Here is a 25,513-nt window from a genome sequence, read left to right as displayed (position 1 = left end):
TATCTGTTTATATTTATATTATTTTCTATTTTTTTTATTTGTATTTTTTTATTATTTATTTATTATCCATCAACCAATCTGGAAGGCGCACAATTTAATTCCATGTATTTGAATGTAATGTGCGAATTTGACTTTTTTTTGTTTGTTTTTATGACTCACGAGCTAAACCGTGGTTTCAGCAATATCCAATATAAATTCAGCCGAGATCTGCTTCCCTGCAGACATTTTGATTTGTCATAGCAGGAAAAGCACAGGCGAGACTGACAGAATTAACCTTGGCTTGCTTTGAAGGAAGCCAAACTCATGAGCCATCATCATACACAATGGTGGCATCATATTTTTTTTTTTATTATTGTTTGTTTGTTTTTAGCACAGCCCACACTAAAAAAATCATCTTTGTGGGATGGGCTCAATTTATTATTATTCGTGCATCTATGATCAAACGTTCTTTTCAAAAAATGTCATCAGACAACAATAACAGTTATGTGATAAAAAAAAGAAAAAAAAGTGGTTTAACTTAGGTGAGCTATTGTTAGAGTCTTTTGTGCCAACTTAATCCCTCTTCATACATGGGGGATGAGAGGATGGTCAGGGCGGAAACATTTTTAATTTGGAAATGGTACAGGAGCAACACAGTTGTGTTTTTTTTTCCCCCCTAGAGCTTTACAAGGAAATCTTCCTCTAAGCTTCAAACACATACAACAAACCAGTTCTTTGATTGTGAATTATAGTAAAAGCCTCCTTCCGCTACTCCAACTTGACTACTGATTAGATTTGGTGAGTACATGAGATTAATAAGGAACCTTGACTGTAACTACCTGAAAAGCATTTTTACACATTTAAAAAAAAATAAAATAAAAGTTGATCACATAGCTCGCTGCGATTGTTTAGTTGCAACATTAATATAAAAGCAATATAAAATACGCCATGAAGAAAAAAAAATAAAATCTAAATTAATTTTGGTTTCTTTTTGTGTCTCCGAGAGGTTTGTCTTTGTCGTGGCCTTTCCGTATCTCATTTTATCAACTGTCAAAAACCACGCTGTCCCCATTTTATCATTCTCCCATGAAGCACTTTGAATTCTCATCTCAGTGTTTCACAAAGCACAAAAAAACTATCACAATTTCACTCCATCTTTTTTTTTTTCTGTCTTTAATCAACATTAGCTGTGCATATAAGGAAGTGGGGGGGGGGGGGGTGGTCGCAGTCTAAATACATAAACCCTCCAAATTTTTCTGTGTGAATAAAAGTAAAAAAAAGTCTGGAATAATCCTCAAAGTCCTCATTTGACTAAGTGCAAGTTGGAAGAATGGTTCCACTTGTGAGCAAGGTCAACTTCTTTTAGCCAGCTAGCCCCGCTGTGACACTCCCTTGCGTTACTAATGAGACAGGAGCGGCGAGGGGCTCCGTGTGGAGATAAACAACCTGGCAGTGTCTGCCCCCGAGGGTTTCTCCCCGGGCCTTGGGTCCTTTTTTTTTTTTTTCCGCCCATTAGAAGTATCCAGCTGCCGTTTTATTGCATAAAGCCAAAGTCGACTGTGTTTCCACAAGTTATTGGTGCTCAAGCGAAGACAAACTAAAGCACTCAGAAGAGCACGAACCTTTGATTAAGGTTTAAAAATGTGAATCACAAGGACATGAACTTTTTTACCTCATTTTAGCCATTTAGGATTTTAACATAAGCATAAATGTAACCCTGACATGAACACACTCTAAGTTGATATCATTATTGATTTCTTCCCAACATAAAATATCAGTATTTCCCCCATCACAACAAAATGGGAACTTTGAGTTGTTGAGATGTTCTTTCACTGATAGATTTCGATGGCAGCATGTTTGAATCTACAGTGAAGTCAAAGACCTTTCAAAATTGTACCTCTTCTATAAATCCAGGTGAGAAGCACGCAACCTCTACCCTGCAGTCAGACTATTCTCCAAGCTCGGAGGGGGCATGTCCATGGGATGAAAGGGGAGAACAAGCCATGGCACTCAAGCAGCGGGGAACTTTGGACTGAAGCTGTGGAGAAAAAGGCCACCATTGATTTCCCTCCACTGCCTGAATCATATTTTCAAAAATTATATTAGATTGCAATTTTCAAAGTAGAAAAGTTACCCAAGACATACTCATAAACTACTCTAGCTGCGGAATTCTCGAATCTTTGGATCACAGAAGGGAAATAATTACCCAGTCTGAGTTCTGTTTTGCTTGCATAATAAATACCCCAGCGATAAATTGAGGCGAGTCTTTGGCACTCTGAAAGACAATGAGAAGGAGGACCTTTCGCGAGCATAAAAGCTCCAGTCAGCAGCGCCGTAATTGCTTTTCATACGGCAAATTTGCTTTTACTTTCCCCGTTAATGAAATTAAACCGGAACATTCTTCTCACAATCAGCAGAGCAGTAGCCCTAAATGTCAGCGGCTCCTGGATTTCTTCATTCGATTTGAGCAAACACCCAGGAGAGAGAGAGAGGGGGGGGGGGGGCTATATGGCATGAACTGATTGACAGAGTTCCATTACAGGGGCTTATCAGACCCCTGTCTGCAATTATCTAGGTTCAGTAAAGAGGTGGGATTTGATTTTGTGCCAGGATTATAGTCAGGAAGATGTGTGCTGAAAGGGCTCCACATTATGACCCCTCTCTAATTTTCATTTGCCTTCTCTAGCTTGCAATGTTCTGGTCAGAGGAAGTATTTTATTGTTAATGTTAGTAAAGTTAGGTGTTGATGTTTTATTATTTTTTATCTGTGACAATTGAGAATTCTGATGTATAAATATATTTTGACTGACGCAAACTAATAAAAAGATGCTCCATTCATTCCAACATAGTTCATTGGCATGAAGTTTTATTCTTTAATTTATTCATTGCTCTTATTTATTCATTGTATGTGCCTTCTTATTTTTACTTTTTGTCTTGTTTACTTGAATGTGTAATACGTCTTGCCACCGTGGGATAGTAGGAAACGCAATTTCGATCTCTTTGTATGTCTTGACGTGAAGAAATTGACAATAAAGCAGACTTTGAAGATGCCACAAGATGGCGCCAAAATACAACTTTTTCATTAGACATGGCTTTGGCCTGAGGAAAAACAAAAAACAAATAGGCAAGTATATCGAGGAATAAGACTGCCACTTGTAATCAAAAACCTAAAAGACTGTAGAGTCTAAATATTTTCTTTTTTTTTTTTTATCTAAAATTCTCACACAGACCAACCCAGCCACTTGACTTGAATCTCTCTTGCAGTCAGTGCATTTTCAAGCAAGACGTTCAGTTGCGGTCAGCACAATTACAACAGGCTGAGTGCAGCGGCCGTTTAATAGATTGGGGAAATACTGTAGACGTTTCAAGTCTCAGATGCAACCAGTTGTTGAAGGACAGCCATGCCTTGCAAATCACTCAGCGGGAGCAAAGGGGGCATGTTAGACTCCGGTTGGGTCAGCAACACTGAGCGCCATACTAAGAACCTCATTACAGTGGGGGAGAATGTGCAAATCGCCACAATCAATTACCTCTTCATTCATGAACCCGAAGTCGGAACATGACATTACCATGAACAAACAGCTCCACAAAACCCACAAGGACTGTACAGAATTTACACATAATGCCACGGGGATGGTATAACGCCATCAGACGCTTTCCTCAAGAGGTCTCTCTGCAGTAAGGACGAGAGTATGAAATGTAACTGTTTTTTTGTCTCACAATATAAATATGTATTTGAAATGTATTTCCATAATGACTTTGGTTTGGTGCGCATATGGAGCGTTTGCCTTCCCTCAGCATGTCAAATGAGCTGCGCTTGCTTCTGCCTCTTTCATGAACTCTCCCGAGCGGCTCCGTGCGCTAACGCTAAACGTGACGGCTCCAACCCAGACAGATGGGAGACTGAATTTACCATTCAAATTTGGTTATCCAGTTTTTAAGATGACCATCTAATAATATGAATTAAATTGTTGTGAAATAATTAAATAATAAATTATTATTTAAATTATATATACTATTATATATATTATAATATATAGACTATTATATATATTGTATTATTTAATATAATTAAATGATAGAAAATATAATTACAACTTCAACATAAGACCTACCGACAATGTCGATCTTCCGATTAGTACAGAAATTCTACTTTTTTAAATCCTGCTTTACAGGAAACGTCAATAGTGTTGTTTTGCTTATCAATAAAGACATTTCCAGCTTATGTTACAAAAGAATGGCGGCTAATTATCCAAGGTTGATAATATTGACAAGACGGTTGTGCTGCAGATGATGCCGACACCAGTGCAAAGTGAAAAAGATATGTCTGAATAATTGATGAAATAAAATTACGGCAAAAAAAAAAAAATCATATTTAAAGCGGCTGTGTTTAACTCAACTAAATTATACACATTTGTACAGGTGAGTAAGAAAAAAAACTCTGCAAAATGGAGAGTGAGCTGAGACGCTTTGAGAAAGATGAAGGGAGAGAGAAAAAGGTTCTTCGAATAAAGCCTGCTAATGAGCTGGCGAGAAATTTACACAACTTGATGACTAAGGATCGGAGGCAATTACCCGCATGCGGCCCAAGCTTTCATCTGCCATGACAATGCCAACCAAGCCGTCCCTGTCGGGTGAGGTCAACAGGAAACCACATTTTAAAAAGACGAGCTATTAGTCGAAATCCTGTGAGCAACATTTATAGCCAAATATAGTCATGGAGCTGCTATGGTAAAAATAAAGAGTCGTGCAAAAAAAAACTATAATTATCGACACTTTTAGACTATTCCCTAAAAGCTAGCTTGCGCTGCCCTGGCTTAACATGCAACTTGCCCCCCCACCCTCGAATGACATTACTAAAGCCATTCAAGGACTTTGCTTCATTTTGAGTGAAAGCATGTCAGATATGATTGATTTGGATAGCATAATGCTTGCCAGGAGTTGCACACAACTGTCATGGAAATAGGTTGACAGCTGGGCCAGATACTTTATCAGTCTTATACAAACAGATTTATCCGTGGCGCCGACCCTGTGATTGTATTAAAATATGTATCAGGGGGCTTTAAAGGAAACTGTGGACGTGGAGAAATTTGCATTGTCGCCCATATGAAGATCTTTTTAACGTTAAGTGGTGACGATTTGGTCGTGGTATGCTTTTAGCTTAGAAATATAACTATTCAGGAAAAATAAATTTAAATACATTTTGTCTTTGCTCTAGGAATCCACACTATTAATAATCCTGTGCTCATGCACACATCTCGCATGCCTTCTGTACTTGCGCGTCTATTTAATCCCAATACTCGATACTGACCCCAGGTGGTCTAAGCGGGTCACCAGGTGAAGAGGGAAATAAAACAACCATTTTATAGCGCTCAGGGATGGAACACTTAGAAAAGTCTCGCGTTCGATTGGAGTCATATGAAGTGACCTCGACTTTATTATGAGCACTATACAAATGCCATCAATCCAATGAAAGCAGATATAAGGGAAAGCTTTCAACTAAAACCCATCAATTGGCAATTTTTTTTTATAATAAACTGATTTTCAAGACACTATGCAGGATATTTATCTGAACTTAAATCAAATTTTAAACAAATGCTGCAAACCAGATATCTGGAGGCACGGTGTCTGGCGCTAAGTCCAAGATTTAAACCAGTCCATCAAATCCATCAACCAAGATTACGCTAACTGGTCTTGAAATAAAGCTAACTCCGGAAAATACAACTTGGCTATTATTGTTGGGCATTTTATTTGTTTTATTGATTAGCACCTTGAGGACCTCATAGCCTAATTCGGTGTGACATCAGTTCAAATGAAGTTTGCCACTAAAGCTTTCTGACATGGAGATGATTAGCAACAATAAGAAGACGTAATTTAAAAGCGCAGGAGTGGTTTGTTTGTGTCGCCGTGTGTCATAACCAATAATTGACACGGACGACATCATTTATACAAATGATGACAAATCTAAATTTAGAGATTTCCTCTCTGAAGTACAAATCACTTTTTTACGAGAGCCGAGTGTCATTCATCAGAATTTCAACGTGATTATGCAAACAATGATTGACAGTTTAAATGACATTCTTTGTTTAGGGAAAAAAAAAAAAAACTTTCAAAAGTGTGCATATTTACATAGCGATCAGAGAAGATGAGCAGCTGCTCTCACCAGGACGTCGACATCACGACGTTCACCGATTTGGTGTAATCAGTAAAACGAAAGGAGGAAAAGTAAAGTGCTGCTAGATACTTTGCAGGTTTAACTACAGTACTTGAATAATTTGACAAAGTAGAAAAGTATTTTACAACAGATTGGCATTCATATTCATTTTGTCATATTTAATTCTACAGATTTTTGGATGTATTTTTGTGATATAGGTTCTGGTTAACTTTGTCTTAGGAATTTTTCAGCAACAGTACATTTCACCACCTGCTATATAAGTAGAATTTATGTTACAGTATGTTTTTTAGTGCATGTTATATAAGGAGATTTATATGTCAGGGTGCACCAAATACCTTTTATGATCCTTCTGACTTTTGTGTTTTCTGTAAGAGAGACAGAGAGAAAAATATAAGTACAGCAAAATATCTCAGCTTAGACAATTTGCACAAAACTGGATAAGAAATTGTCATTTGGTCAGATTCGGTGGATAAAGAAAAAAGGGTTCAAAATAAAAGTAATATTTAAACAAGAAAAGGCATTTTTTGGCGGGTAACAAAACAAGTTTTCTTGAGATTGAATCCTCCAGCCCGAGTCTTCGACATGTAAACCGTGCGCGGCGTTGCCATTTGACACTTTCTTCCTTTCTTTTGGCATTTCTAATTTGAACCAACGGAAGCATGTGTCAGTCTCCGCCAATCCTGACTGCCCATCTGGGTTTTCATTACAGGGCTGGATTGCACAGCAGCGGGAGATAAATTGGTTATGTCTAAAGTCAAATTATATCCAAGACTTTGCAATTCAATTCACTGATCGGAAAAGGGGAGAGAAATCTGTTTAAAGGCATGTTCCAATCTAGCGCCTCCAGTAAAATATACGTTTACAAAAGATGTAACCTCCAAATTGCCTTCTCCTCGACACATGAATGGCAGGTTTTACCGCCATTCATGTCGTGTTTGATGGGAAACGGGATGTTCTGGTAATTATTTGACATCTACAAAGCTGCTATTCAATAGCCTGAAACTAACTGGCCCGCAGGATGTGACTTTAATTTTTTTCAAGTTGGCAAAGTTAATTTAGCTTTTAACACATTTTGGATGCTTCTCATCTAGTGACCCAGATTAGGAACCCTTAGTTCTATTTTCAGACATTACAGGTTGTAATTTACATGATCAGTTATAATTTCACACTGCACTTCAAATATCGTGCTGATTCAACACTTTCAAATTAATGTCAGCTAGTCTTTTTTTAGGCTACACGCAGATGAAATAAAAAGATTTTAACGGTAAATTGTGAAATGTGAAAATGAATTATGAAATAACTTGTTGAAAATAGTTCTGTACTGTCCAGTCATGCTGATGATGACTTTTCTCCATCAGTCATGGCCATGACTATCTCCTGGGGTACAAGTAGAGGAAAGCTTACTCATCTCAAGCGTTCATGACTCATGACCCCTCCATGCTCACAACCTACAATGAGTTGTGGGACTGAGCAATCCCCTGAAAGGATCCGATAAAAGATGGAAGCATCACCAGAGGTTTGCGTAAGACAGGTCGGAGTTCAAATGCCGAGACGTGCGAGACCCGTTGGGTTCCAGCTAAGTCCCACCTCCAAACGCATTGTCAGAACCACGGCAGCCTATTGATAAGATGCATTGATTTCCTGATTAATGGACCTTTCCGCCATTGGTGTTCACCGCTGCCGACATCATTTTAATGTGTGCGTGATCGATAGCTCCATCAACACTAAGAATATCCCGCCGTCAAGCTACGGGGGATTTGTCTGGCCATGTGTGCATGTTTGGATCCAAAAGGGCACACGGTATTTGTATGATAATCTATGCAAAGGAGAATATTAATGCTCTTATTGTTTGGGAAAACATTGACTCCCAAAAAAGTGTCAAAACACTTACACGAAACTGCCCACAGTATAAAACTTGCTCTTAGCATCCGATGGCTAAGCAAGCATAAAATAAGAGCAGGGATGAATTGAACCTCACATTGATGTCAAGAGCACCCCACAATAATCGCCCTCCTCGCACCGCAGCATGCGATGCAGAGAGAAATAATGGGCAACGTGAGATGACTGGACAATAGAGGAGAGAGTAATTGGAAGTGCTGCTGTGGTTGTCGCGTTTCTCAGGAAATGGGATTATAAGGAAACATCTTTTACATCTGCTACATGTCATGAACAGCCGGGTGTATTGCATGTTTAAATATAATAATGATAATTATATACCGTATTTACCGGACTATAAGGCGCATCTAAAAACCTCAAATTTTCTCAAAAGCCGACAGTGCGCCTTATTGTCCGGTGCGCCTTATATATGGACCAAATTCCTAAATTTAAACTGGCCAGAAGCATTGTGTCATGAAATCAATCATAAGTGGCCCACTGAAGACTATGAATCAGGAATCAAAAAGACTATGGATCATTATTTTGTGATTATAAAGTCATTTGTTGCGTCTGAAGTTGAAATAAAAAAGATAAAATGGAGAATGATTTGATTTGGATTAAAAATCTGACATGATGCATTAATGGTGCGCCTTATAGTCCGGTGCGCCTTATCTAAGGACAAAGTTTTAAAATGGGCCATTCATTGAAGGTGCGCCTTATAGTCCGGTGCACCTTATAGTCTGGAAAATACGGTATGCTTTAAATTGATCAAATCCTTGGGTGTTGTAGGTTTAAAAGTGCCCCCCCTAATTTAAACCCAGAGGTGGTTTGACTCTTTCATATTGGCTTTAAAGAGTCTTTATGGATGGAGCCCATAGCGGGACACCAAGTTGAGATTTTCAAGCTACCTTGAAGCAACCCGAGTTGTTGTGTTGACTATTCATGGGGGCCCCGTGCCTGAGGCCGTTTGATTGAAAAATTCTCATCTGTAGCTTCTAGAGAAGTGGGCTGCTGAGTGGCAGAAAGCTTCCAGGTGACACCTGTAAGGGGGTCTTTGGAATATGACTCCCCCGGAGCAATATTATTTTCCATCCTCAATCTTTTATGTTATTTCTCAGTCATCTGAATGAGGTGAAAATCCACTTTTAGTTTCGAAGCAATGTCCAAATGTGACTTCCACTTTCAACTGCTGGAAATTTGGTTTGGCTCGGCAGTGACCGACTGGATGTTGTGAAAGGTCATGTGATCCAACTGGCAATTTTCAAATTTCAAAATGATAGCAAAATTAATTGCCAACACTCAGCCAGTCATTAAAAGTAGATACAGAATCTGGCACACCGGCCGATTAGATTGCATTTGCTCACGTCGGCCAATGAGAAAAGCAAAATTGCACGACTGTTACATTATTCAACATCTCATGGAAAGTGACATCGAAGTGGACTGTTCACTTGCCGAGAAAAGCATAATGTGCATAAAGACAATGCATACTTTGAAAATAAATGTAGAGATATGATACGTTATTTTCCAATTGTTTATGTTGGGTCATTAAATTTTACACCGATAAAGCTTTTTGCATTCCCGGTAAAATTCATCCCAAAAATAAATCAAAAGTGGAATTGATTATATTCTTTGACTTTGTGAAAGTGCTCACATTTCTCTCCAGTGTGTGCTTCATCATGCTGTGTAGAATTGCAACCATTTTAATGAACCAGCATATGATACAAGCAAATTATTATGTGGAGGAAATTTTATATCTCTTACATTTTATTTTAGTTTCTGATTTCATAGTTGGTTGTTTTTCTATACAGCAAATAATAAGAATTTCATTGTACAAAGAAAAGTGCTTTCCTTTTGTACACATGACAATAAACACTTTCAATCTTGAATCATTTCCAAGTCCTGCAAACATTTTGTTTTGGTTACATTCCAAAGTACAGTAAAATTGTGCTGAAGTCATTGAGTGATCATGTCAAGCTGTCAGCATCCAAAGAGAGCTTGGAAAAGCTCTATAGTCTCCATTAAGGAAACTTTCTGGTCAGATTATTTGCTGACTAAACACACTAAGCTTTCCAAAGAGCCCATTAGAAATCGTTTGTGATCACAAACTGTAAAATAGGATTTATCAGGGGCCGACTGGAAATCTGAATGGATTTTAACGTTCCAAAACTGATGAACGTATTGTCTTTACAGTTATTGTCATAACTGAGTGATTTTGATCTAACTGTTACATGACATGGTTTACAGGCAATAATTCGAGGTAGATTATTGCCTGGCTCTGCTGTTCTGAGAAAGTCAGAGGTGCGGAAAAGCACCGTCAGCTCTTTTCAGCTTCAGATCTCTGAATCACAACTTCATTGGTTGTTAAGTGTAGCATATGGATTGCCGCTCCCCCATTCAAGCAGCTCTCTTCCTTGCGCAATAATCAAGCTATTTTTAAAAAAAAAAGTGCCTGCCTACCACAGTGAAATGTCCAGCCTGGTTATTTCCATAGGTGACAACAGCATCAACAACAATGAAGAAGCACAGACTGAAGGAAATCTGGGAATAAATGCAAACAAACTGATGGGACAACGAGGCACACCTAGTATGTGGCCGGAGCGAGCTGATTGGTTGATTCAAGGAAAAGTGATCATGAAAAACAGGTGCAATACGACAGGTCAAACTTAATCTAAACCAGGGGTGTCAAATTTATTTTTGTCGCGGGCCGCATCATAGTCATAGTTTGCCTCAAATAAATGTATGAACAAATAATTAAAAATAAAATATTGAAATCAAATCAAATCAAATCAAATATTTAAAAATAAAAATGATTTAAAAAAAATTAATGATAATAAAAATTGTAAAAGTGAAAAAAAATTGAAATTTTGGAATTAACACATGAATTCGATGCACAATTTGTCATCGCGGGCCACCTAGAATGATGTGGCGGGACGTATCTGGCCCTCGGGCCTTGACTTTGACACCTGTGATCTAAACAAAACCAAGATGAACACCAATCATGACAAATAAATTTCCTCACAAAATTCATTTCACATTGTGTGGATTAGATTTTCTCATACTTAACCTGAGAAATAATTTTGTTTTGTGGTTTGTTCTGACTTACCACAAACATCCCAAAATGCATCTTGGCTGTTTGTGGAGGTCAAATAGCTCCACGCTGACTCCATTTACACTCTTTCAGTGTGTCCACTGAGTAATTGCCTCTACTCAGCATTCTGCACTTACCCAGGCGGCAGAAAAAAATAGTCCCCGCTAACCATCATCATTTTATCATCTCTTGTTCACACTTTTCCCGCCACTGATATACTTGTACATGACCTCAAACGATCCGAAATATCGATATTTTGATTGAAGAATCGATTTGATATGCCATTGTAAGCATGAATATTTACCTCCACACATCACTAATGTCAAATTCTGAGGTAATTGTCCCATTTTCTAAAAACACATCAATAGAGCAACAGTTCAGGACAGCATTGATTCCGAGAATAAGAATATATCGATTGAGAAAGATGCTCATTCGTCCAGTTTATTTCATTCTCAGGGCATTGAAGCGATTCCGACTCTTCTGGTTGTCTTGCTAAACAGCGCAAGTGAGGCAACCGACAGCCCGGAATTAATTGACATGCCTCCAACAGGTTGTTCTCTAATAACATATCGATCGGCCAGGCCTGATATGCAAAACGGCTGCCAGCGCGTGTTCCCGGCGAGGCGAGACGGATACGCTCACAATACCTTGGGCCAAGCAGTGTTGATTAAAGGAGGTATTAGAGCTTGTGATCACATAGAATGACTGTCAGGCCTGGCACACGCCACCGTGCCGGAGCGTGTCTTCATTAATAGATAACATATTCCGCAGACACGGAGAGCGGTTGACATTTGCACATTAGATGTCCATAAGTTACGAGAAAATCAATAGCGGCGTATTTGTTTTCTGTTGAATTAGATGAAGCTGGAGGCTAAATGTTTTCTATCTTTTGTCTAAACGTGCTTTATAATTGTAATTATTAATTGGAGTTGTTTTCAATTTGTACTTTATTTGTTCCGAAAAAAATTCGATAGAAGTCGCAAGCACGGTCCGCTACTCCTGTTTGTCAATATTGTTAAGTTAGGACATTTCTGCCAAGTGGTCCATGAAAACTAGTCGTGACAAGGACATGCTTTACACGAACAAGGTCTTCCAAAAAAGGTCAGACAAGACATTCTACTTAAAAGAAAGCCAAAGTTAAGATGGTTTTGGTACTCTTGACGGGCATTGTGCATCGATGATCAATCGTAAGAAGGAATCATGGTGTATAAGCGATCGCAATTTGATAGCCGTTAACATATTTTTTCATATGGTCGAGTCAGTCATTATGTATAATAAAAGGAGTCAGTCACAATTAAATCCAAATCGTGTTTTCAATTGTCACAGATGGACCATTGCAAATTGGCAACTTGCACATGAAGCAGCGCTAACAACAATTCACATAGCAATGCTTCCAGTTCTCTATTTCCATGACGAAGACCGTGAAAGAGCGAGCAGACAATCTGCTCATCCTGGCTAGTCTACACAGCGACTAATTAAAAGTTGGTCCTGTCTGTAGTTTTGTAAACAAATCGTATTGAATAAGAGCAACTCGGAGTGCTCCGTTTTACATTTTGATGTCTTCGTCATCGTAATTGCCGTTTGAATTATTGACGAGGCAATATGTTGAAAAGTGGCAAAACAATATGAATGCTAATCAAATGCCCTCTGGTGCGTTAGGTTAAAACATACCTCTTCGCCTGTGGCCATTCAATCGTTATGACCGGGTAGATGACAGGACGTGAGGTAATTAGACTTTTTTATTTTCCGTGTTGACAATCGGACATAGGTCTTCCACAGAAAATAGAAGAGCATCTCTGCAAACTGCATGAGAATCTCTCCTATGTGGAATACCGGGTAAAATCTGATTGATAATTGTTTATGCCCTCGGCAATGATGAATGTGTATTTTAGGAAAATTCACCAAAGCCAGAGCTACAAAGAGAAATCCGAGTGTTAACCAGCGTGCAGAGGTGGGTGGGAAGAGCAGGCTGTTTGGAAAAACACACTCTGCTACCTTCTCTTTCCCTTCGCACTGCAGGAAGCCCAGTACGAGTTGAAGTCTGATACTATTGACAGAGAAATGTCAGAATGACTGCATGAATACAAAGCAAGATGGAAGGCTTTATGAATTCCAAACAGTATCACGTATTTAGGAAAATAAATTGGGATGAACATTGACTAAATATGGAATATTGCGGTTCCTCTAAGTATCAACTACGAAATTATTGAATAATGACAAGTTCCAGTGGGTGAGTAACCGTATCCGCGTTTCTATCAATAACATGGTTTCAGACTAACCTCAAAGGTCACGGGTTTACTCCAAACATCTTGGCCCCGGTAGGCCTTAGTCATAGCTTTAGACAGCCTCCATGAAACTGGACACCAAGCGATGATCAATGCCTTTCCAGAGTGCCACCACCCAGAGAAGGGGAAAAAGAACACGCATGTGGGCGTCCAGCTGGCTGCCCCCAATCTATAACGCTCTGTTTCGGTATTTACAGAAAATAAAAGGTTCTGTCGGAAAGACAGCTGACATCGATCGGCTTGTGGGTACGCTACTTTGATTGGCGTTTTACAAATGAAAGTAGTAATGAGCCAATGCAATTAGCATTTGACTTTAAAAAAAAAACCACTTGGTCAAGGTTTATATTGCAGTACAGATATTCTCAGTTATTAAGTTAACCAATACGGTTATATTTTAACATGGATAATTTTATGAAAACATGAACTGAAATATACTGTTCTTTCTTTGACTGACTTTATCAGATAATTTGAAGGCGTGCGGGTATATTTGAACATACTCGCAAATACGTATACAAACGTATTTAATGCTACGGTATGTTGACTCGCATGCTCAAGTAACAAAAATAAAAAGATACATTTCTAATCATTTGGCTTATATTCTATTTGCAAATTGCATAATCATACCCATTTGATTTATGTCTGCAATGCATGAGTTATATTTGGCATTATTTTACCCAACGTACTTAAATAATTTCACTTTTCAGTGGCAGTTTTCTTCCATATGTTCAAAATATGAGCTCTTAATGTGAGGGTGAAATACGGAATCAAACACAATATATTTAAAAGTATTTTTGTCCTGCAGTTCCTGTCACTAGTATATGTTCACGAATTAAAACACAGCACATATTTAGCATTCAAGTCCTGCAGAGTAGGATTGCAGTTGTTCGGAAATGTCTGTGGCACTCGGATGACCAACACCTATAACCAAGCATTTCCTTGAGCTATAGAATAGGTTGACTCGAGAAAATTTGATTAGTCACCGCTGACAAGGCAGAGACAAGGAAATTACTTTCTAGCGCATATCATTAAAGAAAAATCGATATGATGAATGCGGTAGGGGCCCCGGCTATTTATTGTGGCTGAACTACGGGCAAAGCAAATTGTGCTTGTGCTGGCATCCTGTTATTCTATATCAGTTATTGCTTCACCACATAATATTTAATCTTGACACTTTCTAGTGTCATTATTACACCATTCAAATTAAAAAGGATGTCATGGAGTGGAAATTGGAAATAATGATTCATCATTCCCGAAAGTAAAACTTTGTCAGTCCGATGTTTCTCGCCCAAAAGACTTTTACGCAAGCCACTTATCAGGAAAGAAAAAAAAGTTCATCCTAAAGATTAATTGCTTGGCAAGAATGGAACCATGCCTCTGATTTCCATGTATGACATTTCAAGCCAACAAAGGAGTGAACTTCATTATAAAGACATATAAAACGTTTCAGGCTCTTTTCCATCCACCCAACCTTATTATGAGCGTAATGTAACAAAGCAAATTGGATTAAGTGCTTATAAAAGCCATTTTAGCTCTTTTATAAAGATGACCAAAGAGCAGTGTCTGATACCTTTGTTGCAAAATTAACAAGACAGAATAGAAAAAGCAAACTCATATTATAGAGACGTCGTTCACACTTGATTGTTTTCTCGAAAACTACCTCTCGCCATTACCACGCTGGGGACTTATTGACCCAATATTGACTGCACACTAGGAAGGTCTGGTGATTTATACAAAGTGTACTTTTCCAAAGTAAGCAACATTTGAGTATAAAAAGATTTCAGCAATATAAACCTGATCATTTCAAGCACTCGCAATGATTTCAGAGTCATTATTTTCCCTCAGCAGTGTAGAAACCACCGTGAGAATTGTTTCAGGCCATACTTACCATCTGTGCTTGTTTAGAAGGAGATATCTGGACTCGGATGAGATGAGAACTTTTACATATCTTTGCAAAGTCGTGCTTTCAAAGTGCTGGAAGGGCCAGAAAAGAATGAAGGCATCAAGCGTTCTCTTGCGTATTGCTTTGCTTTTCTGACTCAACTGTTGGTTTATATACCAGACGACCTCTGATCGCTAATCTGTTTGGAGCCGTGTCCTTTGTAGCTCCAAAATATCTCTGAAATAATCAAATGACCGTTTTCTGGATTTGCCTTCAACAACCGCATCCATCCAAAACTGTGCCTGATTTCTATTTTTGAGTTTGAAGGTGAGCGTTGTTAAGGACACACATCAGGCTTCGTTATTACTTGCCTAAGCAGTCTCACTGATTAAGGATTCGGGTTCGACACATCTTCTGTGAGAAGCCTAATTAGTGCGGCTTTAACAAAAGATGGAGGATTGGGCCATCTGCCTCACATAACAAGCAATCCTCACTAATTAAAAACACCTAGGAGAGCCGTTAGCAAGTAATGCCTGGTTAGGTTTCTAAGGTTAGACGGATCTAATGAACATAAAAATGACTACTACCGCGCTAAATTCTTCCTTCGTAGCGACAGAATTTGTTTCCTTGGGGAGGGATGAATGAGCCCAAGCGAAAATTTTCCGTCTTCTGTTTGGTTGTTAGGCACTACGGATAGACCAGATGCGTTCAGAGTTTCACCAACAATCAAATGAAAGCTAAAGATGATAATTCAGATGGAGTTATAGCTAAAGATGCAGAGACCATTAAGATACAGTATTTTCCGCACTATAAGGCGCACTTAAAACCCTACAATTTTCTCAAAATCCGACAGTGCGCCTTATAATCAGGTGCGCCTTATATATGGACCAATATTGAGCCACTACAGCAGGCGTGTCCAAAGTCCGGCCCGTGGGCCAAATGTATATATCTTATAAATGGACAAAGTTTTAAAATGGGCCATTCATTGAAGGTGCGCCTTATAATCCGGTGCGCCTTGTAGTGAGGAAAATACGGTACAATTAGTCAGAAAACACAATGCAGGCATATAGTGAGAACAACTTTAGGTGCATTTTATCTGGAAGCCACACAAACACACACACACACATGCGCACAAATAGATCATCTTGCTGCCCTCCAGGCATAGGTTTCATTTGAGTACATTCATTACCTTTTAATTGCCTCCAAATTGCAATGTGACCCATCACATCAATAACACTATCTTTGTAAGTGGAGAAATTAACCACAAAGAATGCGTGTTTGAGTTTGTGTGTGAATGCAAGCATGCAAATGATGGACACTCCAAATTATGTCTGTTCGCAAAACTATAATTTTCAAAATGAATACTGGCATGTTCATTAAATCTATCAATAAATAGCGTGAAGTGGCCGATTTGATATAACGGGGTTTTCGTCTTCAGAAATTCTTCACAAACAGAATTCATTGCTGATAAATAATCAGATACAGTCGTCGGGTGAGCAAAGTGATCTGGAAATGAAGAACTGACCCGTCTGCCTCGGTTTGCCGTCACTACATGACTCACCCCCAACACTGCCAGATTGTTTGCTCAGTAAGTCAGAGATCAAACCTCTCTATTTTAGTTTGCCCCATTTTGTTTGTCAAGGAGTTCTCAGCCAGAAGATTCTCAGCCTGACTTCCACTTCAATCATTCTGCCCTCCTGCCTCAGCCCCTCTCCCAGACTGGCTCTCATCTGGAAAGGCACTCCTAAGACAGCAGTAGCCCCTGATTTTCATTTTATCCTCAAAAAGTTGCCGCTCTGGTTCTAACTCAGTTATGCTTTGTTCTGGTCAACTCTCTTTTATGCACATCCTAATAGACACGGCGATATTAATCCAATACTGCTGCAAGCTATGACAATGTGGACAAATTTTGTGTCAATGCAACGTGCACATCACGTTTCAGGAGAATCAGAAGAGACGATTCGATTTGGGACGAATCAAGTCAGCTGCGTCCACGCCCTAAACGGCGCAGACCGACCTTTTTTAAATGCTCTTGCATCAGCTTGATCTTATCTCTGAAACTACCAACACTTGGGATATAGAATCGAGATTTAAGAAGACCTACTGGAATTTCCCAGACTGACACGGGCAAAGTAAACAAACCAAAGTGAAAATCCTGGAGGGTGTCACATGGCAGGCCTCGACTTTTCAAATGGGGCCGCCTTATTAATTGCCACCCTGCAGACCTCTGCTGTGCATTGCATACCTGAATTGCCATTACCTTTGAGTATTTCAAGCCGCAGAATTCATTAAAGTCTAATATAGCCTTGTCTAAAAAAACTGTGAGGGGTTGTTAAAAGTAAATCAAAACCCAAGCCTCTTTCTACACTTCGGAAAACACCTCTTAACAGGAAAGAGCAATTAAGTGGGAGATCTGTGTAGCCTGCTAGTAAAGCTCTTTGGGGAAATCAAGTCACAACTTTTCCGAACAGTTTGACATCGGTGACAGGTAGATTTGGATTTGACCTCATCTCATCTTAACCAGTTGAGTATATATTACTTTACTGTTGGTCATGAGACGCGCACACACACATACTGACTCAGCAAGGAGATGAATATTTTATTCATTCAGCATTCTTCTCATATAAATCTGAAGAAAATGTATTGCCATAAGACATATTATGCAGGAAGTGATAAAAATGGGCTATAAATAGATGATGAATTAGTATTCAACGGAAAACTGCTTTTTAAATATTTAGTCCGGGAGACTTTTCGAGTAAGACGAAATCCCTTTTTCCCCTCCCTCAAAGTTTCAATATAGAACAAAGGATAAATTAGTGTCGGCCTTGTAGACTAAACCCCGCAGGGCGACTCATTTCCAAAGACAAGAAAGCTCACAGGTCCACTTTGAGGACTAAAATTGTAGCAGGTTGACGGAGAAAAAAAAAACAAACAAACCACCTCACTGTCACCTTGACCTGTAGCTCCAGGCTTAATTGTGAAAAATAATGTCAGTAATTTGACATTTCAGTTGTGTCGCTAATCCAGAGAGATGTTCCATTCCGGATTTTCTGACTATCCCTCAATCGAGCATTTGATTGATTGCTTTATCATTGTGTCTGACTGTCACTCACATTTCTCCTCAGTGAATGAGACCACCAGACACAAACTGCTTGGAAATGAAAATATTCATGACAGCTCCTGGCAGCTTTTCCTTTGGTGTCTTTTCATGTGGTTCAAATTCATCATGATGAGCGAAGTCTGTCATATCATTTAAAAAATATGATCTTACATAATTGTTTTCTCGGGAATGATTTTTCATCTAATATCAAAAATAGGATAACAAGGCTTTGAATTGACCAGCTTGCTTTTATATGGTCGTGCAAGATGCAACCTGTGACAGCAAAAAGAAAGCCTCTGTCAGCTCTCGTGAGCACACACTACTTTAATAATGCAGCCTGTGCTGTGTGATCTGCTTCCTCTGCAGCCTTGCTCATGCACAGCACAACTTGACTGCACATTGGAGACCGTTTGGCATGCAGGGAGACTTTTCTCCCATGCTAACTCAACTTAAGACTTAATATTCACCTGGTAGGCTCCATCCATCAAGAAAAAAATTATAAACAATCATTGGGATGAAAAAAAATGTCCTGTCCTGTCCTGTCAGAAGTTGTGCGTGAGTCTTGAATATTTGTCAACCTTTGTTATATCCTAAGTGGCCTGGACAGGCACCATTAGCTCCAGATTCATTTTACTGGGCTCCACCAGTCATCTCATTTTGATAAATGAGACCATTTCAGGGAAAGTTCCAGACACGGTATTATAAATGAATATTTTTTCTGATGATGCCTTTATATCAGATCCACCTGCATGCATCAATTTTAAGAGTGGAAAATCAACTTATATTAGCCGAGGACCCTAAACTGTCTGGGCTTCTTTTTTACCCCCCCTCCCCACTGGTTCTTGTCATTAAGCTGCCAATCAGTTGAGGAGAGACTCGCAATGCAATCTATCAGGCTGATTCGCAGTGTCAGAAAGTAGCTGCTATAAGCAGCCAGAGGTTGTGCCGATTGCGAACGCAATTTAACTGACACAGCTCGTTTGGCCATCGGGATAATTAGAGCAAAGTCACTGTTCTTCTCGTCTTTTAATCTTCAAGTGGAACTGCAACTTTTAGAAATAAGAGTAAACAAATTCTACCGATAGCTTGAGTTGTGTCTTGGACAGTGGAAGGTAGGCCTTAAATATTTAATCCCGATTAAATTTTAGTGTACTATTCTAATAAATGGGAAGATTTGCTTGGATTAACTTAAATGGAGTGTATGACCTGAGCCACTTTGCCATTTTTCATCAACTGCACCAGCAGCATTGTGTGTCTCCCTCTACGCTCAATAAAGCCTGATGAGCCTTTTAGACGTGTATCAATATTTAACCAGCCTCGCCTATTGGCTCAGCAATTATTGCCCAATTGATTGAGGATTGATTATCATCAGCACTATGATAGCAGTGTTGGTCAGCATCAAGTGGCGAGAAAGAAAAAAAGACGGGGGTGTCAGAAAAATTCCAGGACAAGCATGTTTGGATAGAAGGAAAAGTGACAATACCGTGTCATGGTGAATATTTATATTATGGTAAAAATGTATATATTTTTTTATTTATTTGTGAGATTTTGTTTTCATTTTTATTGTATGCACAGAAATTCTTCTCGTGTACATAATTATGTAGTCAGAAAACTCTTTAAGCCATTTAGATTGCTGATTAGTTAATACAGATGTGCACTCACACAAATTTATTCGACTGATTAAACTAATGCTCTTTAATATGACAGATTTGTGATTAATCCTCCTTATGCGGGTATTCAACGGTTTATTCATATTCATATCGGTTGTGGCTCATTATGCATTCATATCATTTCTGTTTTTATCAAACTGCTCCAAATGAAGTGACCCTAACCACACATACAAGAGGGAATACAACCAACGGTAATCTAATTTAAAAATATAATAGAAAAATAGAATCTAATAGAAATGGTCTTGCATCATCTGCTGAATTATTTTGAGGTTATACAGTCATATTCTGCTCCTATTTGCAGCGATAGAAAACAGACTGACCACACCACGGAAACAGCCAAGTCTCGCTCACTAAGCTAATTAAATTATTAATGGACAAGACCACTGAGTAAGAATTCCTCACATACAAAGAAAGGAAATTGCTTATTAATTACTTACATGGCGGTTAAACCTGCATTTGCGTCAGACTGAAAAAATATGTCACTGCTATCGCCCGCTAATACACTCAAAGCTAACCTTTCGCCGGCAGACTCCGGCTATCACTTGAAAGTGGCTTCGAATCTTCCCCTAACTGAGCAGATCATGGGCAGAATAAAAACAGTGTGGGGTTATTATGCGGAAATCCAGAATAGCTATCTCACAACTTGTTTAATTTCACACTTGATTGGTGGGCAGGCACTCCAGCGATCCAATTATTGGCATACAAGCCATTAAATAGTCAATTTTCCGTAATATGTTTCCTTAAAGACACTTGCATAGTGTAATTCATTTGCTATATTTCACCATCCCCCTTTTTTTCCAGTTAATCCTCTTTCGAAAGTCATGGCAGGTGACAAAGTCACATGGCTCAAGTGTGCCCCCTAGGGCAGATGCTGTCATTTTAAAGCCTCATGTACATTTTACCCAAACAAGACACAAAGAAGCATCCCCGGGCAGAAATAAAAGTTACAAGGAAAAGCACTGGAGAGAGGAATGAAAACAACAATGCGCTTCTTTCATCTTTGGACTTAAGGTCACACCCCAAAAACACCACATGTGTGATAGTTCCAGCATAAATATATATATTTTTAATTTGGTAGCTCATAAAAGCCAAATAGATAAAAGTATTTTCTATTTCCTGAATGGCTTGCAGTGCTCACTAAGCAGTGATATAAAGCTCAATCTCATAATGACTAAAGATCTGTTGTCTGGTAAGCACAAAAAAAAAAAAAAAAACACGATTGATTTGTAAGCAGAGGAAGAGAGAGGGGGGGGGGCAAGAGGAAAGAGGTAGGAAATTATAATGAGAGTGTGAGTGAGGGAGCAAGAGAGGACGGGAGGAAGGGAGAGGCATTTAGTTGGCAGACAGCTTCCTGATTCAGCCAGGCTGGGGAGCAGGCATAGCTGTCTGCTTCTATGTAACTCATCTATCACTGCCTATTTCGAGGAGACTGACCCATACCTCCCCCCCCTTTCTGCCACACAAGCACACACACGGACACTGTAGTGAGAATTCAATCTTTGCCTGCCTCACAGTCATCTGCAGAAATGCATTCATTCACCTTTTGCAGCAATGCCCCAAAACCTGCCAATAATCATCCACCAAGGTTGGGAGGAAACGCTGCAGGGGGAGGTGAGCCGTCGCTCCTGTGGGTTGCTTCCAATTTGTGAGGGCCGCCGTTATATTAGGGACAATAGAAAGGAGCTTCAATGGGTATTGTATGTCTATTGTATGTCTACGTTTAAACTTAATAAAACACACTTAAGCTAGTCATTCAATTTGTTTTTTAAAAAATCATTCCAAAGAGTTGTCCAAATAAGAGGCCGAGTGTGCTTGCTTCAAGGTTATTTGTCACTCCTACTTGAAGTTTATGGTACAACAGACACCTAATTCTTTCAAAATCAAAACATTATCAAAAGTCCGGTAGCTTAATGCTAATTTATCACGTGAAACACCATAAACAGGCTAATATATATTAGCATAGACGTTAAGATTCTAAACCATTGCTTAACCACAAACACCAAATTGATTACCATAGTCATCATCATTTGGTTATATGCTGTTCGTTTTTCCAAATACCAACGTTTTAAAAAACAACACACAAGGGAAGGTTGGATAAGATTACCAAAAACAAAATTAATTCACAAACAGGCTCATGAAGACTCTGGCTGTCTACTATCTTGACCCAAAACATCTCCTGACATAAACTTAACCTTTTCCACCGAAAGTCTCGAAAGTTAACCACGATCACAGCCAACAATTTAACACTTCACCTCTGGTGAATGCCAACATAAATTTGTTGATGTCAAGACTTCTTTTTTTTTTTTCTCATCCCCGGTCTTTACTCCTCATTCTTATTCATTTGCATAATCCCTGTGACACTGTGATTAATAACTCGAGTGTAATTTGCATATCCATGCCTGAAAGGACAGACATTGGCAGTCCATACAGTCCAGCAAGAAAACAAATAGTCCTGTGTGTTTTTAGCTGCATAATAGATCAGCGAGAGGAATCCAGATTGACTTTTCTTGGGCTAAAATCAGCGGCAATGCTTACTGTGCACTTTTGATTGCTCTTCTCCCTAAGTGTTTAGCTTATAATGAACACAGGAAGTCTGGGGAAATAGATTACCAGCATTTCCTTGAACAAACTATTGTATTGTTAAAAAAAATGTGTTGACATATACAGACACTATCACAAATTATAACTCAACTCATATTGTTATAGAGTAACGATTGAATTTGAAGTGCAGCTTTTCTATTGAATATTATGAGTAGCTAGGTGATTTAAATTCAAATTTTGATGAGTGCATATTATAAATACTGGATGAACAACTTCACCATATCAAGGTTGGTTTAAAAAAAAATAGAAAAAAATAGAATTGCTTCAAGAGTGACCCCTAGCGGATTTAAATAGGATTTTTCATCCAATTCCTATTTCATTCAAAAATGTCATATTCCAGTCAAATATTTGCTTTCTCGGAATAGCATGAAGGTAGTCAATGAGATATTTTTTCTTCTTATTATAGAGGTGAGCATTTCAAATATTAGTTTTACCAATAATTGCAAGGATGTGCTGTTCTCTATTGTATGGGCTTGTGGCATTTGTGTTGGGTGACACACAAACACACACACACACACACACACACAAGCTCATCTTCATATCTACACAAACACACACAATTTCTCTCCGCCGCTGGGAAACCAAAGGCTGCAAATGACGAGCCTGCAATGAGGTAATGACATTTCCGCCTGCATAATGTGGCAAAAGTCATCTTCCTCCAGTCCCTGACAACAACAGAGATATCAGGTCGCCACCAGTGACAAGCTCTGTTCTAATCGCCAGGTAAAGCTTTTCCCTGCAGCTCGGGACCCGAGCAGGCTAACAACTAAATAATTGAACAGGAGCAATATGTTGAGGAATGTCGGGGTGGAGGCTCAGTGGGAGAAAAGGGGGAGCAGAGCGCAGGTGGATGTGGATTCTCCAAAATAATTTCTGCAGTGTTCTCTGCTTAGCGTAACAATCATCAAATTTTGCCAAATGGCTGATATTTACTGGTCTAGAAAGATTGCACCTGATTCCCCAAAGGAGCCCCGAGACAAATCTATCAGTTGCCAACACACTGTTTCTAATATTTTGGACCACTGTCTGTGCAGGTCTCGATGTTACCATGACAACAAATCAGGATTGTGGCATTTCTAGCTTGTCCCCACCAAATGAATGATGACATGCTAGTCACGGCAAGTTCCAATTTGACCATAAATGCTTGCCTATTGGAAAGGGAGGTGGTATTAGGTGTGGACTGACCTCCGAGACTGTTCTGCTCAAGGAGAGGGATGGATGCTTCAGTCAGAGACAGAGAGAGGGATGCTGTGAAGCATTAAAGCCACACATGGCGAGTACCGCTGGGGCAGTCATCTGAAACAGACGTGGCCTCTTGTTGCAGGTGAGAACACTGCCCTATTGACACAAACAACAACACAAGCTACATAGGAAAATAGTTAATGGCTTAAAAAAAAAAAAAATAAATAAAAATAGAAAGGATGGTTTTTTTTTCAAATTTGTATTTGTCAATTTGTGGTAGCTTGGCACTAAAGAACTTTGTTGAAGTTACCATAAAGGCCCGAATATAAGACAACCCCAATTATAAGGCGACCCCCTCTTTTTCAAGACTGAGGTTTGAAAAAAGCCTTTGTCTATACCCCGAATGTAAGACGACCCCCTTCTTTTTCAGTTTTATTTCAATGAAAAAAACCTCGTCTTATTTTCGCGCCAATACGGTAATTGAGGAACTTTATTTGGCAAAAAGTAGTACTTCACTGCATTCTGGTGGAATTTTGACGCTGGGGAACAATGTTGAAGTGAGTTGAGGATTTTCATGTTTGCTCCATAAATAGCCCTGTTTTCTTCCTATTTTCCTGCAACATTTCTCTAACAATACCCATCATAGGAGGGATTGTGGTGGAGCCCTCAAGTGGTCTGTCACAGTAAGCAGGGGTGTCAAATACTTGTCACTGCTGAGTGGTTGAAAGTATGAAAAATTCCCTCTCTGGGGATGAAGGTGGTGAAGAAAGAATGTGTGTGTTTTTAATGTGTGTGTTGGCCTTGACTCAGTGTCGCCTGTTGCATCAACCCTTGTCAATCCTCCAGACAATAGGGCTCCATCTACACAGTAGACAGATTTCACCTTCAAGGTTGATGGCTATATTTTTCAGCGTGACAAATCGTGCCAGGAGGAGATCAAAATCGTTGCTTTCGCGACGGAACACTGACAGCTTCGGTTTACTCACTCAAAGGTAAACGGCGGCTGATTATTTTTGATGGATTATCAGGAGGGGATGATTCCACTAAAAGTCTTTCCAGACAACAATGGAGAAAAAAAAAGATCCTGTATTGAGCTATTCTCAAGGGATCCCCGATTTGAAGAAGAAAAAAACCACGACAACATCACGAAGAGTTCCACAAGCTGCAAAGTTTCAAAACCTGCTGAAGTGTCCACATGGATGTTCAAGGCTTGTGAGAAGCCACCAAGCGTCCGTGCAGTAGTATCAAACAAGAGTTGTGCAGCCTGAATTTCAATTTTAAATAATCAATTATGGTTGTTTGTCCTAAAAATCAGGAATTAAATATTCAAAAGCTTAGAGGTGAGTTTCAGCTAAAACACAACAATAGGGCAATGCACCGGCCATGATGCCTGTTGAATGATGAAATGAATCCAGCAGAGAGGCTCACTCAGCCATTTCATTTTTCATACCTCCTGTGGTGATTATTCTTGATATAAGGATTAATATCCAATTCCAATCACAGGCTCAGATGACTCTTTCATTATTAACTTTCCTACTGGATGTACAAACTCTCGGACCATTCCGGTTCAATGATTACTTTTGGCCTAGCAGGTGATAGCAGACTGGACTGCTATGTTTACTTAGATCATCGATTTCCTTGTTAATATTGAGGGAAGTGTTCCCACGGTATACTGCCCG

General features: G+C 39.2%; 1 protein-coding gene across 1 annotated transcript in view; it reads right to left on the bottom strand.

The window, feature by feature from the left end:
• Positions 1-25,513, bottom strand: part of ntng1a (netrin g1a) — a 92,717-nt gene that overhangs the window by 64,762 nt on the left and 2,442 nt on the right. The window contains exons 2-3 of the mRNA XM_037279352.1: positions 23,838-23,948; positions 6,490-6,519 (exon numbers count right to left, since the gene is read on the bottom strand). The gene's annotated coding sequence lies outside the window, so the exon portion shown is untranslated. The remainder of the gene's footprint in view (positions 1-6,489; positions 6,520-23,837; positions 23,949-25,513) is intronic.

Source organism: Syngnathus acus, chromosome 20, assembly GCF_901709675.1.
Source record: "Syngnathus acus chromosome 20, fSynAcu1.2, whole genome shotgun sequence".
In the NCBI taxonomy this organism is placed as follows: domain Eukaryota; kingdom Metazoa; phylum Chordata; class Actinopteri; order Syngnathiformes; family Syngnathidae; genus Syngnathus; species Syngnathus acus.
The sequence above is the reverse complement of the archived record's forward strand: the minus strand, read 5'-3'. Positions and strand labels throughout refer to the sequence as shown.